At 44.4% G+C, this 18,178-nt stretch overlaps 1 protein-coding gene across 7 annotated transcripts in view; it reads right to left on the bottom strand.

Moving 5' to 3' along the window:
• The window catches only part of LOC139752027 (latrophilin Cirl-like), a 406,839-nt gene that overhangs the window by 367,925 nt on the left and 20,736 nt on the right, over positions 1 to 18,178 (bottom strand). The window lies entirely within an intron of this gene.

The following is an 18,178-nucleotide window of genomic DNA, read 5'->3' as shown; positions in this document are numbered from 1 at the left end:
TTGGGTATTTACATAACAAACGAAAGTAAAATTTTATTTCTTTGTCTTAAAATGTTCAGTAGCTATTCTATTTTTTAGTCCCGTTTAAAATCATCAGCTGCTCTAAATTATTGTATAATCTTACAATATTCTAGTCTGTCTTAAAAATGTCACTAAGCTGTTCTTGCGTGGAATAAAAGCGTTGGGCGAAATGAACACAAAATACTAAATATAGGTGTGTAAAGACGTATAAAGTTGCACGCGTAGTAATTTGCGTAGCTTGAGATTTGTAACATAAAAACATACAAAGGATACGCTTATCATACACTATATAGCAGGACATTCATAATTCCTTCCCTATACTTGCTCGACTTTCCCGCCTTAGTGAGGTAGCGTCAGGAGCAGCCTAATGAGCCTCTGGCGAAAAATCCTCGCTTGGTTTCTGCTCTCGCTCCTAGTTTTAGAAAGTGATAATACAGAAGTGTAGGGCTACCATCTTTCTCCCTTTCTTGCCCTTCTGCGTCGCCTTCTACAACACATGCGAGATACGAGGACAGCAATCGTTTTCTCTTATCCTTAATACCTCAACATACGTGTACAAGCCGGGATACATCACATCATACACATTGAAAAATATATAACTGATTCATTTTCAGACCATTTCAGTTTCGTACATTTATGGGTGTGGATGACTTGGGGAGAAGTGTGAGGGACAGGAGACGAGGGACGAAGGAACAGTAAGGTCAGGAGACGCGGGAGGGAAGTGCAAAAATCGAGGTTTAGATGAAGGGCCAAGTTCTGAAGGACAGGGAGAGCTATGAAGAGCTACGTATAGGACAGGGAGATCTATGAGGGACTTGAATCTGGAGGACAGGAAAGATATAAATGGCTAAGTTACGAATGACAAGGAGATTCGTAAAGGGCTAAGTTCTGAAGGATAGAGTCTGTAATAGGTGTGGTTCTGAAGGATAGAGCGTCTGTAATAGGTGAGATTCTGAAGGATAAGGAGGGTGTGACAGAAGAGGCTCTGAAGGACAGAGGGTTGTGATACAGCACTGTTTTGTCCGTGTCCGTATACTGAATACATGGGGGCCTTCAGCCCACCTTTGTATCTCGCCTTAACATTCACTTACATATGTACAACTCTATGCACTTCCGTTCGTCGGGTACCCGTAATACCCAGCTCACACCAGAGCATGTGGGCTGAAAAACACAGAGTTGAAACTAACACACTAACCACGGGACGATCTCCACACTTTCCTGGCGCTCTGTCTAGTGAGGTTTTATATATAGCCTCGTATGCACCATCATCATCAAATACACCACTAATATCTTATCTAGGAAAGACATGACAAGACTAAGTGCGTTAAATGATGTGGACTCACGTACACAAGCATACTTGGACGAAGCCTAGCCAGGATGACAGGCGCTATAAGAAGCGAGGCAGGGGCAACCCCGTCCTCGCTGGGTCATCCAGCGTCTTACACTACTTGACTAACACCCTTTGCAACCCGTCATGGTTTTGCGCTACCGCTCACAGGAAGAGAATGGGGTGCACAATATATTTGCCAGAGTTACCGGCACAAATCAATCAATCCATCGATCCTACAAATGTCGACCTCGGAGAAAAATATAGGCGGTGAGGATGTTAGCTGTGACACCACCACCTGGTGACTTTTTGTTAGGAAATAACCCACAGAGAGAGAGAGAGAGAGAGAGAGAGAGAGAGAGAGAGAGAGAGAGAGAGAGAGAGAGAGAGAGAGAGAGAGGTTGCGCGACGCTGTATAACAGTGACATTCAAGGACAACGATTGATATAGTAAGGGCAAAATCCCAGCCCCCGACCCCCACCTCTTGGTAACTGGTTGATTGGCTGGCTGGCTGGTGGACGGATGGCTGAATGCCCCCCTCATGGCTGGCTGGAGTTAAGTACCTGGGGTTGGACGGGCAGGCAAGTCACTACGAGCTATCCAGCCAGTCAATCAGCTGGTCAGACGGCCTGAATACCGGCCGTACACCTAGTTGGCTTAACAGGCTGGGTCCCGACCGGCCATCCTAGTGCGCCTGACGGCCGACCAGCAGCCATGGATTCAGCCAGACGTCTGGCGCTCAAGACGTTCTGTCCTCAGATTAAGATGGTCGCCAGCAAAGTAAACAATCATGATTATGGTCGCCAGCAAAGTAAACAATGATAATCATGGTCGCCAGCAATGTAAACAATGATAATCATGGTCGCCAACAAAGTAAACAAATATGATCATGGTCGCCAGCAAAGTAAACAATCATGATCACGGTCGCCAGCAAAGTAAACAATCATGATCATGGTCGCCAGCAAAGTAAACAATCATGATCACGGTCGCCAGCAAAGTAAACAATCATGATCATGGTCGCCAGCAAAGTAAACAATCATGATTATGGTCGCCAGCAAAGTAAACAATGATAATCATGGTCGCCCGCAAAGTAAACAATCATGATCACGGTCGCCAGCAAAGTAAACAATCATGATCACGGTCGCCAGCAAAGTAAACAATGATGATCATGGTCGCCAGCAAAGTAAACAATGATGATCACGGTCGCCAGCAAAGTAAACAATCATGATCACGGTCGCCAGCAAAGTAAACAATCATGATCATGGTCGCCAGCAAAGTAAACAAATATGATCATGGTCGCCAGCAAAGTAAACAATCATGATCACGGTCGCCAGCAAAGTAAACAATCATGATCATGGTCGCCAGCAAAGTAAACAATCATGATCATGGTCGCCAGCAAAGTAAACAATGATGATCACGGTCGCCAGCAAAGTAAACAATCATGATCACGGTCGCCAGCAAAGTAAACAATCATGATCACGGTCGCCAGCAAAGTAAACAATCATGATCATGGTCGCCAGCAAAGTAAACAATCATGATCATGGTCGCCAGCAAAGTAAACAATGATGATCACGGTCGCCAGCAAAGTAAACAATCATGATCACGGTCGCCAGCAAAGTAAACAATCATGATCATGGTCGCCAGCAAAGTAAACAATCATGATCATGGTCGCCAGCAAAGTAAACAATGATGATCACGGTCGCCAGCAAAGTAAACAATCATGATCACGGTCGCCAGCAAAGTAAACAATCATGATCACGGTCGCCAGCAAAGTAAACAGTCTTGATGCCAAAGAAATTGACAAAAATTCTGCAGATAATTTTGGCTCATGAAATACTTGATAAATTCACATATATAAAAAAAAAAAATCATGTGCTCTCAGCCCTTAGAATGTAGTTCAACAAGTCTGTTTGAAAGTACTGTGTTCAATATTTGCAAAATTCCATATAACATCTAGAAAACACTAATTTTTTGTCTAACAAAGATCAGGTTTTACAGCTAATTAGATTATGGGAATTTTAGTGAAAAGACAGATTTTTCATTATACAATATTTCTTTTACTGATAACGTCTGCAACACAAAGCATTTGAATAATTCATCATTCATATATCATTTATTTTTAGTCTTTGTTGGTACGGGAGACAATGCCACGTGCCCCCCCCCCCCCTCCCCCACAGCACGTGTTACGCCACTTTACACACCTTCCTCGCACGGCCATAACGTCATTGACTGATGTTCGTCATTGAAGTTTACCGACCAAGTGAGTCACGCTCTGCGTCCACACTGCCCGGTGATCAGCACGACAAAGTCACACAAACACAATGATGAATAAAACGTACAAATGTATCAAATATGGACAAAGAGACTTACTGAACTGGAATCTTCTTTATCATACAAACTACGTATAGGTACATCAAGATACATCCTACCCACTGCAGAAGAAGTCCATTTTCTTTACTGAGAGTTCTTGTTTGTCTTCATATATTGACAAATCTCTCTGGTCCATAAAGTAAATGCATCTCTAATGCCTTCAGCAACTCAACCATTCCTCCTCTCTTCCGACCAGGTAAGACTAGAGACAACTTTGCAATAATAAATCTGTTCTTTTTATTCTTCTTTATTTTCAGACAGTTCAACTCTATATGATTCTGCATCGAACTCTCCCTCCCAGTTTCCTCACACTGACTGAATCCATGCCATCTCCTGCATTTCCCTCGTGTCATATCTTCCGACCAACTCTCCTCCTCGTTTCGTTTCCCTTCTCGTAAGGCCTTTTCTACTTCTAAAAGCCAGTGTGGACATTTAATTAATTTCTTACAGTCTACCTCTCTTATTTCATTCCTTTCATCCAAGATGGCCATTGATTGGAGTACGTTTCGCTTGTGTTAACTGGGTTACAATACAGAAAATATATTCTTCCATGCACCACAAACTTCTCCAAATTGAGCTTTCACAATCTTGCATTAAGAACACATTTACGACAGAGATAATCATGATGACCAGCAGACCACTAGCTCTTAAACAACTGAAAGAGTTGGTCCCTTGCGTGTACTGTGACCCGCCTAAACAAAAGGACTATGGGAGTATAAAGTCTGGGCCAATCATTCCTTGTCCAAGATGACGACCGCGTAGGCAAACATCGGCCAGCTACAAGGTAACATGTGCGTTGCCAACGTAGGGAAGTCTGGACTGGACCAAAATGTGACTCCTCACTTCTACAATGTTTCTTGGCTGACCTTGGTGAATATACAATTGTAATGGATCTGAACAGACGAGAGAGAGAGAGAGAGAGAGAGAGAGAGAGAGAGAGAGAGAGAGAGAGAGAGAGAGAGAGAGAGAGAGAGAGAGAGAGAGAGAACAGACAAATAAAGTTAACTGGCAAATATCCTCCAATGAATTCATACAGTACCGAAGGGACAAATAGTAGAATGAGTGCGGTGATTCATCGTGTTTCTAGGCACGCTAACTCTGCCTCAACGCCCACAAATATCCCATTCAGCCGTCCACATGACACCAGCAACCTACTCCAGTCCTTCAGACCGTGAGCTAATCATACGCTCATCCGACCCATCATCCAGTCACTCACCAGTGAACTAGCTACAATAAGCCAACACGACGGCCCTTGACCTTCATGTTCCCAAGATACAAAAATAACATGAAAAATATTTTCATATTAATTCCGTGAGGAATTATAACGCTCCCGTGCAGGGGTTCATACCAAAACTTTCCCCAAACAACAATTAAAGTAGAAGGAAAAAATGAATCGGACGAGCCAAGCCATCACGGGAGTTCCTCTCAACAACATGGGAAATTAGTGCGAAGTTCCGAGACACGCGGCAGCAAGGGTGGTCTGCCGGGCCGACGTGTGGACACAGGTGGAACAACGAAGACACAGTGTGAACCACCGTGGAAGACGTGGAGGAGGAGACGCATGGGAGGAAAGAGTTGGGTGGAACGCGAAGGAGACGGATGGGGAAGAAAAGACTGGATGGGAAATAAGGGGAACGGGTTGGGGGAAAGAGTGCAATACGGCAGAAAGGAGAGGGATTAGGGAAGGAAACTAATGAGGTGGGGAAGATGGATGAGAGGTGGAGATGAAGAGGAGAAACGAGGAGGAGGAGGGGTATGGGTAAGGAGAAAAGGGTTGGGTGAAAAGGAGGGTGGAGGTGGGGTTAAGACTAGACAAAGAGGTGTTGATACATTATAGCTCGGCTGGAGAGGTAGGGTCAAGACTGTGAATGGGGTTGAGTCTTCGGGTAAGGAAGAATCGGAGACATGGAGTTAAAACTGGAACACGATGAGGTTAAGACCGAGGAAGGATGGTGAGGTTAAGACTGCAGCAGGGAGGTAGGGAGGAGGAGGGGCTTACTACCAAGACAGGAAGGTGAGGCTATAAATGGAATAGGGTGGTGAGGTTACGACCAGGACAGGTGGTGGGACTGAGACTGGAGGGAATAAAGCTACTCATCTATCATTCATTTCCTCTTGCATACACCAACCACCGGCCACTGATGAAATGTTTCGCAAAACTGAGATTCGAGGAGAAAATATCAGCCGAGGTCAGAGCGTTGCTCAGGCTATCGATGCACGGGTCTGGATGTCTTATACCTTCAAACTAGCAACACCGATACCCTCCAGTCTCCAAGATGAGAATACTGCTGGCCACAATGATGCGTCAGTACCAAACCTGGAAGAGTGATGATCCAGAAGCTGGAACGGGATCAATCTAGTCCTCTGTCACCCTCGCTCTACCGAAAGGGTAAGATCATGGACACCAGCGTCTCTCAAGGAGCATGCAGACCCTCCCGTCCATTTCAACTGTCTAGAGTACATCTTGATCCACCAGCGCTTCCCTCCGGGCCCGCAAGAACTGCCACGGATGTCCCTGGCTCTAGCCTCAAACTGGGTGTCCTCCTCCTGAACTCCTTCAGGACGACGGTAACATTTCTGGATGTTCTGGCCTGGCCTTTTGACCTGACTCTTCAAGGTCAGATCAACAGTCAGATCATTATACCCAAAGCTTGTATCGTCCTGCTTTGGGGTCGTAAAGTCGTGCTCAAGGGCTGTACCGTCATGCTCAAGGGCTATATCCTGGATCTTCCTTGGCCCAGTAGCAGTGCAGTTCTTACTCTAAGTATACGTCGTCTGCTTTATCATCATCTCTCTACCACAAATAAGATCATGTCCGCAGATAGCCTGGTCATGGACCATCACACAATTCCCTGTCCTTCCCATTTACTCCTATGTTTACATCTATCTATCTCTGACTAGCCTAAAAATCATTCTCGAAGATGTTCATCACATAAGCTAAACCTACATCGATTACCGCCATACATCATCTCTAGTCACTAATGATTTATTTCGGCAGATCTTGTGATATCAATGGTCATCAGTAACAGCTGATCGAACGCAGCAGCACCAAGCCAGGCTGGGAGACGGGTTTATGATGACAGCTTTCCTGGAGCAGTCCACATCCTTGCTGACACTGGCTGAGGAGCAGAATGACATTGGCCAGGCCGGCATCATGATACTGACACGGGCTGAGGGGCTGCCTGACACACCATGATGACGTAACAAGATACCCAGGGAACACAAGTCGCCGCCACACACAGTGAGGAGTCTTGGGAGATCTACACGACAACCGACCACTGGACAAGTTCCTGGCTTGTGTGTGTGTGTGTGTGTGTGTGTGTGTGTGTGAAAGATGAATGGATATATATATATATATATATATATATATATATATATATATATATATATATATATATACGAATAAAGTGTATATGAACGCGCACCTTCATAGAACATATATATATATATATATATATATATATATATATATATATATATATATATATATATATATATATATATATATATATATATATATATTTTTTTTTTTTCTTTTCATACTATTCGCCATTTCCCGCATTAGCGAGGTAGCGTTAAGAACAGAGGACTGGGCCTTAGAGGGAATATCCTCACCTGGCCCCCTTCTCTGTTCCTTCTTTTGGAAAATTAAAAAAAAAAAAAACGAGAGGGGAGGATTATATATATATATATATATATATATATATATATATATATATATATATATATATATATATATATAATATATATATATATATATATATATATATATATATATAGAGAGAGAGAGAGAGAGAGAGAGAGAGAGAGAGAGAGAGTTTCCTAAAGGTGCGTGGCAAAGGTGTCGGTCTACAGATACTTGTGTACATGTAAATAAACATGGATATATATATATATATATATATATATATATATATATATATATATATATATATATATATATATATATATATATATTCTCCTTTCTTTTTCTTTCTTTCAATACTTGTTCTTGTTCGTCCTTTCCCGCGTTGGCGTGGTAGCTCCAGGAACAGAAGAGGCCGCATTTGGTCTCGACTCTTATATGATCTTTGTCAACCATTCCAGACTCATTCTCTCAGTATAATCGAACCATTTTAACCCAACCTCTTCAGCTTTCTCAACAACAATCTTTTTAGTACCACACATCTCTCTTACTCTTTCATTACTTACTCGACCAAACCACCACACACCATATACTGTCCTCAAACATTTCATTACAAATACATCCACTCTCCTCCGAACGTCCTCATCTATAACCCATGCCTCGTATCCACCCACACAACATCGCTAGGACGACTATACCTTTACACACACTCATTTTCACCCTAGTACCAGGACAACTTCTTCAAACGCACCCATTTTCACTCTAGTACGTGGATAAATTCTGAACACACATTCCAATAAATCATCAAGTGTATGATAAGTTTGGTAGGGTTATAAATGTATTTGTATGTTTATGAGTGTAAATGTACACAAACCCTCACACAGAACGCTATACACAACTACCACACCCACACCTCCCGCTGCTTTCGGGGGCTGCTATGTAACCGTGCAGCCTGGTCTGCTATCATACTTCCCTGATGAAGGTATGGTTGCTGCCGCTCTTCACGTCTACCCTGGTAAACTCTGGACGAAAGCTGTCCATTATCTCAGTGCTAAATTCATTTGGTCTTCCCTTGATGTTGTGCCTTACAAATGGCGGCAGTAATGATGAACAGACGTGGACTCTCTCTCTCTCTCTCTCTCTCTCTCTCTCTCTCTCTCTCTCTCTCTCTCTCTCTCTCTCTCTCTAATCTAACACAAAAGGAAAACCAATTCCTTTTTTTTTTTTTTACGGAAGGGTCACTGTGGCCATGGCTGAATCCCACAAAACCCTGGCATAATTCCTTGTCAAAACTGCTCCCAAACTTTAATGACACGATGAGTTTTAAATTCGCAATCCACAAAAAGTCCGGAATTTCGAGGCGGCCGGAAAACAAAACCCGGCGAGCTCCTAATTGATCAACTTTGGCCAAGTTTGTGGGGTATCACTGGTGGTGGTGGTGACGTGTGGAGGTTGTGGTGACGAGTGGGGGTTGTGGTGACGTGTTGTGGTGGTGGTGACGTGTGGGGGTTGTGGTGACGTGGCTGGTGGTGACGTGTGGGAGTTGTGGTGACGTGTTGTGGTGATGGCGGTGTGTGGGGTTCATGGTGGGGTTGTGTTGAGGTATGCTGGTGGTAACGTGTGGTTGTGGTGACGTCTGGTGGTGGTGGTGACCTGTGGTGTTGGTGACGCGTGGGGTTGTGGTGACGAGTGCTGCTGATGGAGACATGTGGTGGTGGTGGTGATGGTGTGTAGCTAGTGGTGACGTGTGGTTGTGGTGATGTGTGGCGTGTGTGTGGCGTGGTGGTGACTGAAGACTGGTAGAGCGTGGCGCTGGTTACGGCACGAGAAGGTTATAAATGGTGACTGTATGAGGTAATGGTGACGCTATGTCGCGGTAATGTGACGGGAGGTGATGGTGACCAGTGTGGTGGCAGTGTTAATGGTGACGCGTGATTATAATGTCAGTTTGGAAGTGGTGATAACAAGACACTGGTGTCCATGTAGTGCAATAGTGGAGATAATGATTATGGTGTGTGGTGGAAGAGATGGTGATGGTGGAGACATGTGTAGTGTTGGTGGTGACTGTGAGTGGTGTTGGTGATTATGAGGCGGGGGTGATAATGTAGCAGTGTTGGTGGCGTTCAAAGCTGGCGATGACCAATGGTGGCAATGATGAGGATTTCTGCTAAGCGGAGGTCCGGTACCATCCCCAGCAGTGCTACTTTATGTTACCCGTAGCGTTACTTTATGTTACCCGGAGCGTTACTTTATGTTACCCGGAGCGTTACTTTATGTTACCCAGAGCGTTACTTTATGTTACCCAGAGCGTTACTTTATGTTACCCAGACCGCTACTTAATGTTACCCGGAGCGTTACTTTATGTTACCCAGAGCGTTACTTTATGTTACCCAGACCGCTACTTTATGTTACCCAGACCGCTACTTTATGTTACCCAGAGCGTTACTTTATGTTACACGGAGCGTTACTTTATGTTACCCAGACCGCTACTTTATGTTACCCGGAGCGTTACTTTATGTTACCCGGAGCGTTACTTTATGTTACCCGGAGCGTTACTTTATGTTACCCGAAGCTTTACTTTATGTTACCCGGAGCGTTACCTTATGTTACCCGGACCGCTACTTTATGTTACCCGGAGCGTTACTTTATGTTACCCGGAGCGTTGGTTCAGTCACTACAGCTTCTCTTACTGGCAGTGCTGTGTACGTGGGAGGCGTGTAACACAAGCGGCTCTCCCACGCACCTGCGCTCACTCCTGTTTCGCTGGCAAGTGCATCACTCAATGCATCCCGCGCTTGTCCGTTTTCTCTCGCAAGCTGACTGTCCGTTGCACGTTTTCTCTCAATTAACTGGTTATCTACATTTTTTTTTTCACCTAAACTTGGCTATCTGCGGTACGTTTTCAAACTTAGTTATCTGTAGCACGTTTTCTTTCAATAACCTGGCTATCTGTTGCACGTTTTCTCCCATTATCTTAATCCTAAACAAACAATCGTATAAAAAATCAAACGGAGTTGGAGCGAGACTTTTTATTTCATGGTTTGAAAAGTCATGATATACCTTCATGCAATACAGGAACCATCTAACTGAGAGAGAGAGAGAGAGAGAGAGAGAGAGAGAGAGAGAGAGAGAGAGAGAGAGAGAGAGAGAGAGAGAGGTGAGGTAAACCCATACTGAGTCGCATGCACGACGCTGACGTATACCAATGTTGAGACGCAGTGGTAAACCCATGTCGACACGCAAGTCCGTCGGTACGGTGAACCAGCGTTGCGACGCACGTCTGCTGGTGACGTAAACCCATCGATTACAAAAATGCAGGTGACGTCACATGAGGATTGTGAGGTGCGCTGTGCACGACGATGTGAATCTTGACCACGGCGGAGCGACCTCTGGGTATGGTGACCTGGCCGGACCATCATGCCCAGGAGTACTGTAGTGCTCAAGGGTCGTTCCTTGGTGCTCAAGGACCGAATACTGTAGTGCTCAAGGACCGTACTGTAGTGCTCAAGGCCTTACCGTGGTGCTCAAGGCCTTACCGGTGGTGCTCAAGGCCTTACCGTGGTGCTCAAGGCCTTACCGTGGTGCTCAAGGCCCTTACCGTGGTGCTCAAGGGCTGTACCGTGGTGCTAAAGGCACTTACCGTGGTGCTTAAGGGCCGTGCTTTGGTGCTCAAGGGGTTAATGTCCTGAGGCCACTCCGCTACGCTTTAAACAAACCATAAAAGCCATCATCAATCAAAAATATTCGGGGAAGCCATAAGAATATCCGGCCGGGAAAAACTGTAAGAAGATTTCGGGGCAATATTTAAGCTCCATAATGCCGGGCTCACCCACGAGGAAAGTAAAATCACTTGCGCTGCGTGTGTCCGGAAACATAAACATGATGAAAAACTTCAACAATTCTCTTTTTTTTTCTCCCCTTCTTACCTGACCTCTTTCACCCCCCCCCTCCCCTCCCCTTCTCATTTTCGCCTTCTGACCCCCGGGGGTCTCACAGGCGTGAGCGCCAACAATGGACTTAATGAGGCCCACACAGGCGTGACTGCCACCGACGGGCCCAAACCGAAGACCTCACAGGCCTCAGTGCCAACCATAAGGTCATGCCGAAGCCTCACGGACCCAAGTGCTAACCAGGAACTCACGCACAGACACATTAAAGCGCATTCAAGTTAAAAAGCAATTAACATTAACGACTATTAACAGTTAAAGTGAAACTGACGTCATCTAATGTGTGGTGAATACTAAACCTTGAATATGATTATCAACACCACAGAGCATGATAGCTTCAGGGAATGTGACTACATACTTCTGGGCGAGACGACGCCATAACTCCGGGTTAAGATAATTTTAGAGCATAAGTGCAATAACATGACTCCGGGTTAAGATAACATTACAGCAAGAGTGTCGTAACATAACACAAGTCAGGGTAAGATAACCTTATATCACAAGTGGGAGAACACTTTATGTACGACGATAACATAAATTTGCAGCATGAGACTGATAACACAACTCTGGGTTATGATAACTTTATAACACGAGTCAGATAACACTTGATATCTTATCAACACAACTCTGGGTTATGATGACTTTATAACATGAGTGAGATAACACTTGATATCATATCCACTTTTAGTTCGAGACACACCAAGGGCACCTCACCATAAGTCCTCTCGTATGTTCGTTCCACAAGCCCCCGGCTGTGTGCCCTTCACCCACACTACCACCAAAACCGCTGGTCTAGGTATAACGTACACGATAAAGCCCTTTTAACTGCCTAAATATTTGGCCTAATCCCGTCAGCCCTCACCAAGGTAACCGGGAGGAAAAGCCGGTCGCCTCCCTCCTTCCGGCTGGCTACGGACACCTCCAGAACCTCAACTCAGGGTAACAGCTGACGCGAGTACCATAATGTGGCACTCTACCTTACATCCAAGGAAATGTAATTACGAATCAATTTATATCTATCAATCTATCATCATTAACTCCGTTCCCATATCCATGAGGTGGATCAAGCCCATACAGAAATGTATCCTCAGAGGGAAGTGACTACAGATCTGGGCTCCTCCGCCGCTCACTTACAGGCTGCCAAAGAACAGCGATTCCCTAAGATAAACAGTCACAGTGCTGCAGTTAGCCATCATATCTTCACATCAAGACGTTTAAAGTCCTATCTTATGAGATGCGTAGGTCTCTCCAGGTTCTCATATATGCAAATTCATTTACATGCACAGTGCGAATGATTCTAAGACCTCATCTGACCGCGTTCCAATGTGCCACAATGGTGGTAACCCGATTCGAATGCTGATCAAATCTCGCATGATGTATACCCAGCTACAACAACACATCTATCTAGCAGGAGGAACCGTCGAGCACATATCATAAGGAGACCTACACACTTGTTCCGAACTCTCATCATTTTTTACCAGCGCTCAGTCCCTACATGCTGGCACAAGGCAAGGAAGAAGAAAAAAACTCCTAGAGGAGAGGCCCTGGACAGATATTTGTGAAGTGGTGGTCTTTGGCCAGGAGCTGAGAGGCCAGCAAGGTACACCGAGGTACCACGAGAGCGCTTGGATACCTGTACATCATTCTGGGGTTTACGGCAGGGTTTACAATGGCGTCTTAGTAGCATACTAACCTCAACAGAGGGTTTAAAGTAGTGTTTCTAACCAGGATCACCATACGGTTTACAACAGTGTTACAAAACAGGTTCACCATGAGCTTTACAGTACTGCCTCACAACTAGGCTCAGCACAGGGTTCACAGTGGTGGATTTTAGACATGAGACGGGCCTCAGTTTACGTGGGGATAGCCGGCCAGCACCACTTGGGACTGTCCCCAGTGCCCCCTATTCTTATCACACGGAGTCTCCTCCCCCCCTCGCCTCCCACCTCAATGAACAAGCGATATTTACATCAACTGCATGACAATGGCTATCATGCCACTCCATCACAGCATTAGCTCAGAGCTCCCAATACCGTAGAGGCATCAGTTACAATCACTGTTCACTAAATAGATCACTTGACAGCCAGGGAGGGTGTGTCTGTAGGGCCTTCCCAATGGCTACGCCCCATCCTGCTGAAGCTCAGGAACACCCCTACAAAAAAAAACCTCTCCTGGCGTAGCTCAGGAAACTTTATTAGCCTCATTCAGACCGTTACGAGCATACGCTAGGTATCAGATTAAAAGCGTCTTGATTACGTATACAGTCCTTTAAATAACCATCGAAACGGACTCAAAAGCAAAGCCTATTAAGGGGGACCAGAGATTATCCAGCAGACCTCGTCCAGACCCCGTTCATCCAACAGAGTCGGCAAAGTACCCGGAAATTAGGATCCTCCATTAATCCGATTGCAACCCTGCGCTCGCTCACAGTCGCCGTTGCCACGATAGAAGTCTCCCCAGCAACGCTACTAATTCCGCCCCGCAACACAACTAAATTCTACCTCGCAGCAGCTAATTCCTACTCATAATCCAGTGAATTCCCACTCACAACACCGAAGATACTCTCACCACATACAGCAAAGCCTGACTACCAACACAGCACATGTCAGCTACCAAGAGAGATTTTCCTGACTCAATACACAGCAGACCTAGAATAATGACCCATCTAATTCGGACTCACTGCACAGTAACTTATGACCCGCACACCACAGACACTCCGAGCGCTGCTGACACACGACTCAAAATCCATTTCCCGTCATTTCCTTTTTACTAACCCTGGATGGCAACGCCAGTAGGTACAAGAACTAACAGTATGACCGAGAGTCTGGGATTCTGAATCTTACGAACCTCAATTAACCACATAGCATTGTTTTCCCACCCACAATAGCGTGGCAAATGCCCAATGAAATCATACTTAGCTTATCTTATACATGTACGTGTACAAAAGTAATACACACGACATTCCCAACTTCTAATACTAATATAAGGTATAACCGTCTACATATTGATGGTAAAATGGTTGCCAGGTTGCCATGGTAAGCACCTCCGGCTGAGCACCCCAGTACCTCCCTCCCTCCTGCCGACCTTCAACCACATTGGATCACGGGAGACGAGTCGGCAGCAGCGGTGATCACCATCGGACCACCGAACACACGTACCTCAATGTCATACTTCCTTTACTGCTACTACTGAACACAAATGCGTCACGTAAGAGGAAAAAAAGTCAATACATGAAGGGAGAATTTCCAGCCTCCTCCACTCTCGCCCTTTCTTAGTCGCCTTCTTACTACATGAAAGAGATACGTGGGCTGTACTCTTCGTCCCCTATCCCCTGGGATGATAATAATCGTACTATCTTAAAATCTATTCTTAAACTCCCATCTGGGGCTCGTCAAGCTGAAATCCACGAAGCTGTTACCAACACGTGCTGGTGTACCGTGTTGTACTTACCAGAAGTTATGACATGTAATAAACTGAACCTCATGATGTTACTGGTGTCATGTGGATGTTGACTATGTTAATGTGTCTGTCCTTCAGATGTTAATAATGCTAATCTGACTGTATATACAGCACTCATGAACACATAAACCAAGATTTATATGAACGCGCGCACACACACACACACACACACACACACACATATATATATATATATATATATATATATATATATATATATATATATATATATATATATATATACATATATATATATATATATATATATATATATATATATATATATATATATATATATATATTTTTTTTTTTTTTTCTTTCTTTCAAACTATTCGCCATTTCCCGCGTTAGCGAGGTATCGTTAAGAACAGAGGACTGGGCCTTTGAAGGAATATCCTCACCTGGAACCCTTCTCTGTTCCTGCTTTTGGAAAATTAGAAAAAAAAAAATATATATATATTTATATATATATTTATATATATATTTATATATTTATATATATATATATATATTTATATATATATATATATATATATATATATATATATATATATATATATATATATATATATATATATATATATATATTCTCTCTCTTCTCACGTTGCAGGTTCCATTCACGGACAAAAGTCCACATTAAGGCCAAGCCTTAATTGATATGAAGAGAAATTAATGAAAGGTGGAAAAGAAGAGGCAAAGGAAAGCATTTACGAATTTTGAAGGTGAAAAACCTGTCTTTTAAAATGTGCCAAGTCACAGGTATTGGGAAAGACATGAGAAGGTAGAGAGTTCCAAAGCTTAGAGGTGTAAGGAAAGAAACAGTTATCAAAACGGTGAATACTACAATGACTTTGATTGAAAACTGAGCAATGTTCTTGCGCCGGAAACGTCTCTTGTATTTCAAGAATGACGTTGAAAATTAATAAAGTACATACAGCTACTATCATCATCATCATTATTCATATTCATCACCATATTCTAATGCGTTGGTACATCCCGTAAATATACAATGACCTTTCACAAATATATATCTATAATATAATAACAACTGGCCCCACTAACTTCAAAGATTAATCATCGTCTATAATAGTGCAAACTGGTTCTTAAAATATTCATCACCACTTGGATGTAGAGCCATGTCAGTACACAGCTTCCCTCCTTTGTATATAAGGAGAAAACCCAGCCAGTGGGTGGACGGCTGTGGTGATACTGAACTCTTCAGTGGTCCAACCATGAGAGAGGATCGAAGCCTCCAAACTGGTATGTTGTCTCATTATAACATCTCCAGCTTCTCCGTAGGACCTGTTCCTTAATAGAATCCTACGTACGATATGTGGCTATTGTTAACATAGCTGTTATATCACTATCTCTTGACTGTTAAGGCTATAATCTGTATCAAAAGGAAGTTGGACAGCTACCTTATGAACAGGTCTTCTCTCTACTTATGTAGAACCTAATGCCATGTTATAGACTCAAATTCTATACTTGTACTGTTGAGTGCTGATCATTTACAGTTGAGCATCTGGACACCATGCAATGCAGCGACTCTCACTACAGTGATCAACTTTTTAGAGAATCTATAAAGTAGTAGCTATTCAAACTCTGGACATTTACATGAATGAGGTAAAAAATACTTGGCAATGTATCATTTCATGGAAGTCTCGGTGAATTATGTAAAGAGCCTCGGTCGAGTTACCATTTATGAAGACAACTCTGCCAATGGTGTAAGATTTCAGTACCTCGCTGGCGGGATGGACGACAGATGATAATACCCACGAACTACCAGTTTACCTCCGCTTCTCAACCATAGTCTTTTGTGACATTCCCCAAGTCATCATTATGGTTAAGTTTTCCTTTAGTAAGGTGGAAGGACGTTATGTGAAAAGTGAGAATTTGGATTAAAGTCTTATCATTTTTTTCCCCCGACGTTAGGTTAATGTGGGCTCTGCAGTGGGAATTGGGGAATTAAAACCATGTGAACGGTGGGGTATTAATCACCCTAGTTCCTCAGCAGTGGTGTGAAGGGTTAATCACAGAACTGGAAGAGAATATAGTCCATTTTTTCTGGTTATGAATTAAATGCTGCACATTAGTTTGCTAATAAATAATTACTTTACGATGAACACAGCATGATGGAGCATTTCACCAGAGCAATGTCAAATTATATTAACGCTATTGAAGTTTCTACCCATCAGAGAACTTTGCAAATAACGCGGACGACCAAACCTGGTATCCAAAGTGACTGACACATCACAGCTTTCCTCTGCACAGTAGTTCCATTAGGTCAGGTGGCACTTTGGCAAATCATTCCTCCCTCGCCCCTGACACACCGTGCACTTACAACCCTCCCCCTCCAGCTGGCCTCTCGACTTTACCCCACCAGCCAGCCACCAGAGGAGGCGACAGGAAAACATTCGCATGTGGACCGCGAGTGTGAGGGGTCGAATCACATCGTCACAATATACGAAAATGGCAGAACGAAAAGAATTGGCATTACGAGTCCTGGGAAAAAATGCAATCTGGTGATGGGGGGCGGCGACACTCTCCCCTCCTCCGATGTTTAGATAGGAATACAAATGGATCATCCTCACCCTCGTCCTGTTAGCTAGGACGAGGACTTACGCTTCCCACACGGCTCGTAACGTCCACCTCCTGACTCACCCCCTGACGAAAATGCTCACAGAACGCATTCCCGACACGGCGGCGCAGCACCACACCCAGAGGCTCTCCAGTTTGTCCCATCCCCTGACCGCCGGCGGCCCAGCACCCCTGATAACAGTCTCTCCGTCTCCCCGCAGAGATGGTAGCATCAGACGCGCGCGTGCGCATGGCTGCCTCGGTGTATTATTGTTTGTTTGCGTTGAGGGAAAACCCGCCCATTGTTGGCGACGGAGGGGAAGGCCGGTGGGATAAGCAGGTTTTCCGCCTCCCCGCCCACACTCCCGCCCGCCCACCAACACGCCCGCATCATGGACACTTGCCCCAAGCCTGGCTGGCAGACAGTGGCCAAGTATGTAGTGCTCCACGTGCTAAATGAAGACAGACTGTGTCAGAATATTCCAAGTGTTCATTCTGCCTTGGGATGCAGTTTGGGACACAAGCCACAGTGAGACAATAACATGATGGAAGGCTCACCAAGTACACTTATATAAACCGACCACAGAGGCCCGTGTTCATGTCCCACCAGTTATATGGTAAACATACATTCAAACACACAGTTATCAACGCCAATATAACTCAAGAGGACTGGAGGACAAAAACATTAACACGTCAGACTAGCATTAATGTGTGGGGGGCGACCTGCACATGCTGCCCACACACGTACTAAATGCCAGGGCTCGAGGCACTGTATGTTTACACGTTATCAGACTCACATTCCTTCTGGCACACACACACACACACACACACACACACACACACACACACACACTG

Source organism: Panulirus ornatus, chromosome 12 (assembly GCF_036320965.1).
Source record: "Panulirus ornatus isolate Po-2019 chromosome 12, ASM3632096v1, whole genome shotgun sequence".
NCBI classification, from domain to species: domain Eukaryota; kingdom Metazoa; phylum Arthropoda; class Malacostraca; order Decapoda; family Palinuridae; genus Panulirus; species Panulirus ornatus.
The sequence above is the reverse complement of the archived record's forward strand: the minus strand, read 5'-3'. Positions and strand labels throughout refer to the sequence as shown.